Raw genomic sequence first — 10630 nt, 5'->3', positions numbered from 1 at the left:
TAGATTTGCATGTAGTTTTGGTTATATGTTATCAATATCTAAGATGCAATGTCTTGGTATTTCCAGTGTCCTTATAAAAGCAAAAAGCAAAAGAAGATTGCGAAGAGAGACACTGTCTTCTTATTAGTCTAGAAAAAAGATCCTAAATATTATGTATGCTGTGTGTGGAAAAGTTACCACTTCAAATAATCAGTGATATTCATTATCAATAATTTCAGTAGTTTCTCATCATTGCTTAGCTACTGTTACTCTCTCTCTCTTTTTCTCTCTCCTGACAGAACACTTCTGCCAGCTGACTTTTAATTCTGTGACCAATGCTACCACTGAACACTAAGATCTGACTGGTAAGAATGTGGCAGATATGGTCATATAAGGATGCAGTCTACTTTTCATTTGCTTCTTCCCTCATAATCCCAATTCTACATTGTGAAAGGTCACGAAGTGCTGAGATTTTTCTTCAAGAAACCTAGAATTTACTCCTTCCCTCTGGCTACTCCACAAACTCATCTCAATTCAAATGATCCTACTTGAAGTGGAGTCAGGGAAGGAATTTCACTCCCTTTCACTCATTAGACTTGTAGCTCAGAGTCCTAAGTGGGTTTCCAAATAGTAGGCAGTTTCCAGACAAACTTTCTGGGGTCTAGACAGTGGAACTCCACTGAAGAGCTCCATAGACAGTCTAGCAGAATTTTTGAAGTCAACTTCTGGCTCTCCAAATATAGGATCTTTGCTTCCATCTATCCTCCTTTTCTTTACCAGGCCAAATCCTTCCTAGCCTGTCATTTCACTCCTCAGAAGTCTTTAAATACCGCACTTTTTTCCTTCTCCAACAGGTTTAAGGTCTTCTTGGCTTTTGTGATCCTTCATAAGATTTTCTCAGCATCCTTACTATCTGTCGCAGAGCAGATTTGGGGGTGGAGGTTTGCACACAGGACATATTGGGGTCTGCTTTGGGGATTGGCACTGGTGGGGAGTGACAGAAGTAGGACTGGGCAGAGAGGGACATTAGGCTGTGATACAGTCACAACCAAGGCTGCTGACAATCCCATGGGGAGCTCTGGAGCTGGAATGGCCTTGCGGAGCTATCCTTCCATTAAGACCAGGGGGCCTGGCCTTTATACCTTCAAATCAGTTAATCACTAGATGTGGGTTGCCCCTGGGAGGGGGAAAAGACCTTGGGCTGGGTGCGTCTTTTCAGATGAGAGCAATTTTCAGTGGGTGGAGGGGTCTGATCTGAGAGTCTTCAGGTGTAAACACTCCAGCAGCTGGGGGAATGAGTGCTTTAGTGCTGAGGCCGGGATCTGGACATATACCGTGTAATTCACCATATAATCCTTTTTTTTTTCTTTCTCTTCTACACGTGCATTTTTCTTTCCATCTGGCCTTGTCTCATTAATATTTGCAGTCTCATATCTAAAACCTTGGTCTTTACTCCAGCTATTTCCTAACCTGGGTCAGTCTGTCTGTCTGTCTCTCACCTATTGAAATATTATCCCCTTTGTGCCCCGGTTATTTGCAGCCCTTTCTGAGCACTCTGTCATCTGACCTCCTTCAGTCTATGATGTAAATCAGTATTTAAACATAGTACCTTATAGCTGAAGCAACAATGTGATTGGCTTGTGGGGAGTAGGGAAGGGAAGAGACGGGTTTGTTTGTCTTCTCCATTGATTATGTACTCCTTGAGGGCAGAGACCTTGGTTTCAGTTTCTTGAATATTCTACAATGTATGCAGAGTGCTGTGTATATTGAAAATGCTCAGAGCCTTCACAAAAAATAGGGATTTAGCACTTATGATATGCCCACCACTATTCTAGGTTCTGAAATTTCAATGGTAAATAGGATATAAAGTCCTTACTCTCGAGGAGGTTACATTCTGATTATGAAGAACTAGAAGTCAGTCTAATACTCATTTTACCTTGACATTTTATTAGCCATTATAAAATAACAATACTTACAAACCCATAGCCTTTGAGTCGATTCCAACTCATAGCAACCCTATAGGACAAAGTAGAACTGTCCCATAAGTTTTCCAAGGAGCAGCTGGTGGATTCGAACTGCCAACCTATTGGTTAGTAGCCGGGCTCTTAACCACTGCACCACCAGGACTCCAATACTTATAAAGAAACACTAATAGTCAAATCTTATGTCTTCCATTACATAGTGAAGCTGTGTTGTGGTAATAAACTAACCCTGAAATCTCGGTGACTAACACAACAAAAGTTGTTTCTCACCCTGATGCGGATTGGGTTGCTCTCTTCCAGCTTGCAGCTACACTTTCTGTAACACTTGGCCTCCAAGTTCTCTTCATCAGGGAAACAGATACAGTGAGTGTTAACTGCCTCAGACCTTCTGCTCCTGTTCATTGGTCAGAATTAGGTGCATAACCTCAAACTAACTGCAAGGAGGCTGAGAAATGTAAAGGAACAAGTAGATAATCACTGAGCACTAATTGTCTCTGCCATAATAGCTAATATTTTGTTGAGTGCTTCTAGGTGCCTTACATTTTTTTCTCACAGCAGCCCTATCAGGTAAATACTAATACTAATCCCATTTTAAGACAAAACAAACAAACAAAAAATGGAGGCACAAAAAGGATAAGTAATTTACTCAAGATCCCATTGGTAGTAATCAATGGACATGGAATTTGAACTCAAGCTCTGAGCTCCAGACTCTAAGCTGTTTTTACCAACTACGTTTTAAAAATGAAACGAAATAACGACCCTAAAAGAAATGCCTGTCTCTTTTCAGGATGGATCTTTGGAAACAGCCTATAAATCAATCTCTTCTTTTACTTTGGTGTGCTCTGAAGATACTACTGTCTCCTAGTATAGAAGCTTTCCTTTTCCAAACCCTCCTTGTGAGTAACATCTCAACTCTCTCAGTGCTCTGCATGAAAAAACCTGGGAGTTTTTACATTTTTGCTTTTTATAACAGTCATGAATAGTTCAAGGATTTCAGTGAGTTCCCTTTGAAATAATAAGCCATACAAAACGGTCTGCTAAGAACTTTGCTATTAAGCTGAAAGCTATAGGTAATTAAAATTTTATTATCCCTCCCCAACTGAAAAACAAATTTTTCCATTGGTAACATATATAGATGTTATCAAAGCATTTGTGTTTCAAAGTCCTTCTCAAGGGCTCAGATTTTGTGTACACGCTTTCATTCCTCCTACTTCACCCTGACTCCTTCTACTCTTAGTTCCTTGAGAACAAAGGGACCATAAAGCCAACAAACCAAACCACTGCCGTTGAGTTGCTTCCAACTCATAGTGACCCTATAGGACAGAGTAGAACTGCCCCATAGGGTGTCCAAGGCTATATAAATCTTTATGGAAGCAGACTGCCACATCTTTCTCCTTCGGAGCAGCTGGTGGGTTCACATTGCCAGTCTTTTGGTTAGCAGTCGAAAGCTTTAACCACTGCACTACCAGGGTTCCATTAAGGAGACCACAGATAACTGAAATGATGTTTGCCTTAATGAGGAGTTAAGAAGACAAGTGACTTGCAATGCCTGGACATGAAGGGAAGAGAAGAGCCTCTATTGCCACCTGCTGGGCTCCAGGGTTTCATCAGATGATCCAGTCTACCATCTCTGATTCCAAATCTCTGGCCTCTGGATTCTTTTTTATGCTAAATACCCCCAGACATTTGTCAATTTTTTGGTTTCAGTTTGGATGGAACAAAAATGATGAAAAAGAAATAAAAACTTTAGCCTTCAGCATCAACTACTCTTTAAACTCATGCTAATTCATAAACAAGGATAATAGCTAACCACTTCTCCACATCACTCAGTTGCTTCCAAGTGTGTTTTTCATTAAACCTAAGTGAAAACACTTCCCAGGATGCAATTTTAAGGGAATATTATTAATCATATGCCTTGATTAGCCTTGGACAGGAGAATAATGAATTGGCTGAATAGAGATTATTTCCTTTTTCTTTTATTTTTTTACATGATGGGTATTGCTGAAGGTTTTACTTTCCTGAAAAATACAGTGAGCTATGTGGAGTGCTTTTCCAACGGTATATTGATTTGCAATGACGCTTGGCATTTAATTTCATATGGCTTTATATTTTAGCTCTCCGATTACAGAGGAGATATTGATATGGATATCTTCAGGGTCTAAAGCAAAACTATCCAAATCCTATCTAGAGCCCTTGAGAAAAGAAACAATTCAATTTAGCAACATACGTTTAGGAAATGAATAGAAGTTGCTAGAAGTTAGAAAATTTCTGAAAGTGAAGTCTTTTCTGTCCTTACGCTATCATTCCTCATGCATTCACTGCCCCTCAGTTACCTGAAACATTCACATGGCTGTGGTCAGGGAGCTAGCAAGAGTTCCACAAAAACAGCAAATGTGCAAAAAGATCAAGTTATCTGCAAAACAAGTTAAGATGGGTGGGTGGATGGAACTCAGGATTGAAAGCTTACATTTTAAACATAAATTGCAACTATGTTCCTGAATGGAAAGCGTCCATATTGTAAAACTGCTGATTCTTCCTAAAATAATTTATCAATTCTAGACAAATTAATACCCTAGTAGAATTACTTGTATTCTTTGACAAGCTTGGTTCTAGAATTCATGTAGAAGAAGAAATGAGTACGAAAAGCCAAGAAAATTTTTTAAAAAGAAGAACATCGCTGGATGCCTTTGCCACACAGTATCACCATACTTTCTAGAGATATAGTCCTGTAAACAATGTGATAATATTGCAGAGAGTAAAACAGATCTGTAGAACAGAATGGAGTACCCAATACTAGACCCTTTTATACGTAGGATAGACTAATAAATGGTGCTGGAAAAACTGACTTCATTTGGGAAAAAAGTTCAATTCCTACTAAAAAAAACAAAAACCAGACCTATTGCTGTCAAGTCGATTTTGACTCATGGGCCACCCCCTGTATTAGAGAGTTGAACTGCTCCATACGGTTTTGTTGGCTGTAATCTTTAGGGAAGCTGATCACCAGGCCTTTCTTCTGTGGCATCTCTGGATGAGTTTAAACCACCAAACTTTCAGTTAGTAGCCAAGAGCAAACTGTTTGCACCACCCATGCACCTAGATCCTTATTATGCACCATATAATAATCAAATTTCAGATGGAACTAAGGACTAAATATAAAAACCAAAAATTGTTAGAAGAAATTTAAGATTGCTTGTATAGTCTTGGAGGATTGGGAAGGCTCTTTAAGCGAGACGTTATATTCAAAAAGCATAAAGAAAAAGACTAAAGTATTTTACTACATTCAAATGTTTAACTGGCTGTATGATGTCTGGTAAGGTCAGCTCTCTTCTGGATACAATGTTGCACACAGTGGGACTTAAAGGATGCTCACAAACCCCTTAGTCCCCCCAGAACACCTTATACCACAGTCTAGAAAGGAAGTGACAGAGCACCAAGTATCCATGAATCTAAGTGAGGCCTCAGAGCCCCATGTGTTTTGGGTTACACCTCCCTACTCCTGACCCACAGAAGAATAAGCACTCCTCTGGAAACTGCCTCTCTCCAGGCACCCTTCCTCCCAACACCTCCCACCTTATCTTTAAAAAATGCCCAAGATACTAATCTCTAGAAGGAGACTTTAGTTAGAATTGATGAACCATCATTCCCTAAAAAAAAAAAAACAAGCAAAAACCACCAGCACTAATCTCTTGATGGAGCCCTGGTGGCACAGTGGTTGAAGAGGTCAGCTGCTAACCATAAACGTCAGCAGTTCAAATCCACCAGCCGCTCCTTGGAAACCCTATAGGGCAGTTCTTCTCTGTCCTATAGGGTGGCTATGAGTCAGAATCAACTCGATAGCAACAGGTTTGGCTTTTTTTTTTTTTTGGTAATCTTGATGGAGCCCTGGTGGCACAGTGGTTAAGCACTCGCTGCTATCTGAAAGGTCTGAGTTTCGAACCCACCAGCCATGCCGCCCGAGAAAGATGTGACAGTCTACTTCCATAAAGATTTACAGCCTTGGAAACCCTTCGGGACAGTTCTACTCTGTCCTATAGGGTCACTATGAGTCGAAATCAACTCGACTGCGGGTTAATCTTTCTTGGCAGTATACCCCTGTTTACTTTAACCACCACCATTCAAACATCCTAGGGCATCATGGAGACTCATCCACAGACAGGTCTGTAAATTCCCTAATCTTACTTTCCCCAAATGACCCCACATCACTCACCTCCTTATAGGGACTGGCAACATAATTTGCAGAACTCAGTGCAAAATGAAAACGTGGGGCCCCTCGTCCAAAAATTATTAAGAATTTGAAGATGGCAATAGAAAAGCATTGAACCAAATGCAGGATATCTAAATGTGATTTCTAAGCATTTGTCACGCACTCATGAAGCCGGCTCTGTTTTCTACTCAAAAACCCTTTCTTTATAGCCTCATGGTCTGGCATCAGCAAACTCCCCGTGTCCTCTGATGTCTTCCATCAATGTTCAAAATAATTCTTCTTAATCTAGCTATAACATAGCTGTCCCCGAGCACGCTGTCCAGACTCTCATACCCCACACAGCACAGTGTCTGGGTGTGGGGTAAGAGTCCTCTTTCTTCCCCATTGCTTTTTATTTCTTTAAAATAATATTTTACTGTGCTTAAAGTGAAAGTTTACACATCAAATTAGGTTCCCATTTAATAATTTCTACACAGATAATTCAGTGATATTGGTTACATTTTTCATAATGTCATCATTCTCATTCATTCCATTCTGGATATACCATTTCCAGTACTCTAGTTTCCCTGCCCCTTACATTATCATCTTTGCTTTAGAGTAATTTTTGACCATTTGGTCTTCCCATTGCTCTCTGTTTGTTTTTTAGAACTTTCTCACCTTCCTTCGAAAATACAGCTTCTTTCAAGCCCATGCCATCAGTCTGTATGATCTCATATCCTTCCTTGTTGCAGTCATCTACCTACATCCCCATTGCCCAGCCAGTACACGACACCTAATAGGTGCTCAAGAAATCTGTGTTGAGAAAGTTAATGAGTGCCTTATACAATGATTTTGAAAAAAAAAAAAATGAGTAGAGTACAAATTCTACTTGCCCATTTTCATAATAAGAGCAGACAATCTTTAAATAAAGCACATTTTTTTCCTGAATCACTATGTGCTTTCTTCTCACAAAATCTAGATATTTGCCTTCTATATTCTGTTTAATTTTTGTCAGAAAACTTGCCAAAATATGGTCCATTAGGAAGCCAATTTGTCAACGATATCCCAAATATTTATGATTATTCCTTAAAAAAAGGTGGGAGGGGGAGATGAGAGAGTCACGTGGTATGATTTCAGGAGTAAACTCCATGTCCCTTTTATAATTCGCTACTACAATAACCAAAAAATGAGAAACTGACTGCACGGTGAGGATTTCTATTTCATCACTTCCAAATACTGCCCTCTTCTGGTTAGAGAGCGCTTATCTCTAGAGCTGTGTGAAATGAAACTGCTTATGAGAGAAATGGAATAAAGGGGGATAGAGACAATGATATTTTGAGAGTATGAAAGTTAGGAAGGGACATATGTGAGAAAAAGTGGAAAAGGTAGATTTATAACCTTCTTAACCTCTGTGTCGACTCATCCCCATTCTTCTTTTAGAGTCCATCTTGCCCGATACTTTCTATTATGGATCGAATTGTGCCCCCTAAAAACATGTGTTGTAAATCCTAACCTTTATACCTGTGGTTATAATCCCATTTGGGAATGGGTTTTTTGTTATGTTAATTAGGCAGTGTTAGTGTAGGGTGTGTCTGAAGTCAATCTGTTTTGAGATTAAAAAACAGATTAAGCAAGCAGCAAAAAAGCAAAGATGGGGGAAGATAGATGCCAAGCCCCATGAAGATCCCCGAGGAACAGAAGCTCAAAAGAAGAACAAGGACCTTCCTCCCAAGCAGACAGAGAGACAAAGCCTTCCCCTAAGCAGGCACCCTGATTTTGAACTCCTAGCTTGTGAGAAAATAAATTTCTATTTGTTAAAGCCACCCACTTGTGGTATTTCTGTTGCAGCAGCACTAGATAACTAAGACACCTTCCCTGATGAAAACTAAGGCAAGTCATAAAACTTGTCCAACGTGCTTCAGCACTTATCTCAAGCTGAAGGCTTGGAAGAAATGAAGCCATTGTACTCTGATGTCTTCATTAATAATTATCTTTCACCTTTTACGCACTGAAATCCAGCCTCCAACCTGTCTCAGGCTGTTCCTTTGACTTGCTCTTCTAGATAATCTCCAAAACAAAAAAATGCCCACTCTCATATTCGTCCTGTGAGCCTTCCCTGATGACCCCAACAATGTATAGGTTTTGTTTCTATTCTTCATTGCTAAATCAAAAAGCCATTGCCATCAAGTTGTTCCAACTCATAGTGACTCTATAGGACCCATAGGGTGAAGGTCCTTGTCATCAATCTTCCCCTGGACTAGGAGCTTCTCTGCCCAGGAACCGCGGGTCCAAAGGATGCACTCTGCTCCTGGCATTGCTTTCTTGGTGATATGAGGTTCCCCTGTCTCTCTACTCATTTCTGTCTTTCATATCTCAAAAGAGATTGCTTACATTGTATATTAATCTTGTAGATTGAATCTACGTAACTGCCACTAATCCCATCTCATTAACATCATAGCGATAGGATTTACAACACATAGGAAAATTGCATCAGATGACAAAATGGTGGACCATCATATAATACTGGGAATCATGGCCTAGCCAAGTTGACAGATATTTTTTGGGGACACAATTCAATCCATGACAAGGAGCCAGGAATAGATTTGTTTGAGTTGCATGGCAGAGACTATTAATTGTTCCCCCAAATTCATGTTCACCTCTTCTTCCTGATGCCACAGTGAGAACACACTTTCCAGCTTCTCTTGCACTTAGGTGCAGCCACGTGGCTGAGATTTGGCCAATGAATGTGAGTGAAAGGATAAGCATTTGTTCCAGGTCTGGTCCATACAAACCTGTTATTTTCTCCTTCTGGCTGGATGGAAAGAAGAGGTCCCCCAAGGGCAACTTTAGACAGCCACCTGTTGAAGGTGGCAGAGTCTTCATCAGCCTGGATTCCTGAATTATTTCATGTAGGAGGGACACTTCACTAAGCTGCCCCCTTGCCCAGTACTCTTATCAGAACAAGAAATAAACTTCTGTCTTACACAAGCCATCATACTTTTTGGGGTCTATTTTTTACCTCAATTTGCCTACCTTAATACATGCTGTAAGTGGACATTTCAGTCAGAAATGCTGTTATTCAGAGCTAGAGCAAGCAGATGTCTCAGTGCTGTGATAAGGGGCAATAACGTTCAAGGAGAGCCCCACTTCCCAAGCCCTCATGACCTCCATTCTAACATTTTGTCTAAAATTACACCACCAGAGATTTCATTAATTTGGATAAAGGTATAGGTAATACTTCTAGGGATCTTCTTTTGAAATATCTATGTCACTTGAGAGAGATAGCACATTAAGCCGTTATTATCCATGAGCCCCTTGGCAGGAATGGGCTCCTCAGATTTCTTTCCAGTGAAATATCTAACAAAAAGTTGAGAAAGGGAGATAGGACAGTAAAATGTTGAAGGGCAGTTTGGGGGAGGTGGAAGAATTTCTGGAGCATAGTGCCCTTGAGTTTTTGTTCCAACAGGAACAGAAGACCAGGCAGGGGTAGGTGGAGGTGGGAGAGTAGGATTCCACAGAAACCATGATGTGGGGCCAGAGGGCAAAAAGTGAAAATAGGGGAGACGGAAGGTATTGAAGGCAAATTTCCTGCTTCATAATTGGGCTGAATGCAGGGCATCAAATCAGGTGCTTTTGTCTACCCTTCCCCTACACTTTAAGCAAGTTATTTTGATGGCCCAACCTACTTTTTAGATCTATATGTAGCCCCTCAGGAAATCATAAGAGAAACTTTGATATTCGTTCAAAGCATGTCTGCACTTTCAGAGACTGGATGTTTTGACTGTTTTTCAACCTCTACCTTATCTAGAGCTTCCTATAACAATAGCCATCTACCACTTCAGACTATGAAGTTATTTTCTTTCTAGATCATGGAAAGGAATATGACATCCAGAACAGAGAAGTGGCTATGGGCTCATTAGTGCCAAAACTCAACTGTGAAATTGTTCAACTGCATTTGTCCATTTATTATTATGTTTAAAACGTGTATCTACATATGAAAGAATCAGTTTATGGTTAAAAATATTAAGGACAATGTTTTCTTTAACAGAAGATTAAAAATCTGCATCCAGAATTTGTCCATGCTTCCAAATATTTATGTGTTCAGGGGTGGAAAATCTTGGAGTCAGTATTTTCTTGTAATATCTGCCTCTACTGAGTGTTGTCTCTGTTGCACTCTAACTAAAGAAAGCAGTGGGAAGTGGCGAGCACTCTCATGGATTTGAGAGCTCTACCTCTCTGATCAATAGGAAGTATACATTGTACTTTATGCCATAAATGCTCCTTGTATTAGTTTTTCATTGCTGCCATAACAAACGTGTAACTTGACAAACTTCATGGCTTAAACAATGCACACTTCGTTTTTCTTTTTTTTTTTTTTAATTGTACTTCCGGTGAAGGCTTACAGAACAAATAGTTTCTCATGAAACAGTAGTACACATATTGTTTTATGACATTGGTTAACAATCCCACAACATGTCAACCATCT

Source organism: Trichechus manatus, unplaced genomic scaffold (genome assembly GCF_000243295.1).
Source record: "Trichechus manatus latirostris isolate Lorelei unplaced genomic scaffold, TriManLat1.0 scaffold00121, whole genome shotgun sequence".
NCBI classification, from domain to species: domain Eukaryota; kingdom Metazoa; phylum Chordata; class Mammalia; order Sirenia; family Trichechidae; genus Trichechus; species Trichechus manatus.
The sequence above is the reverse complement of the archived record's forward strand: the minus strand, read 5'-3'. Positions refer to the sequence as shown.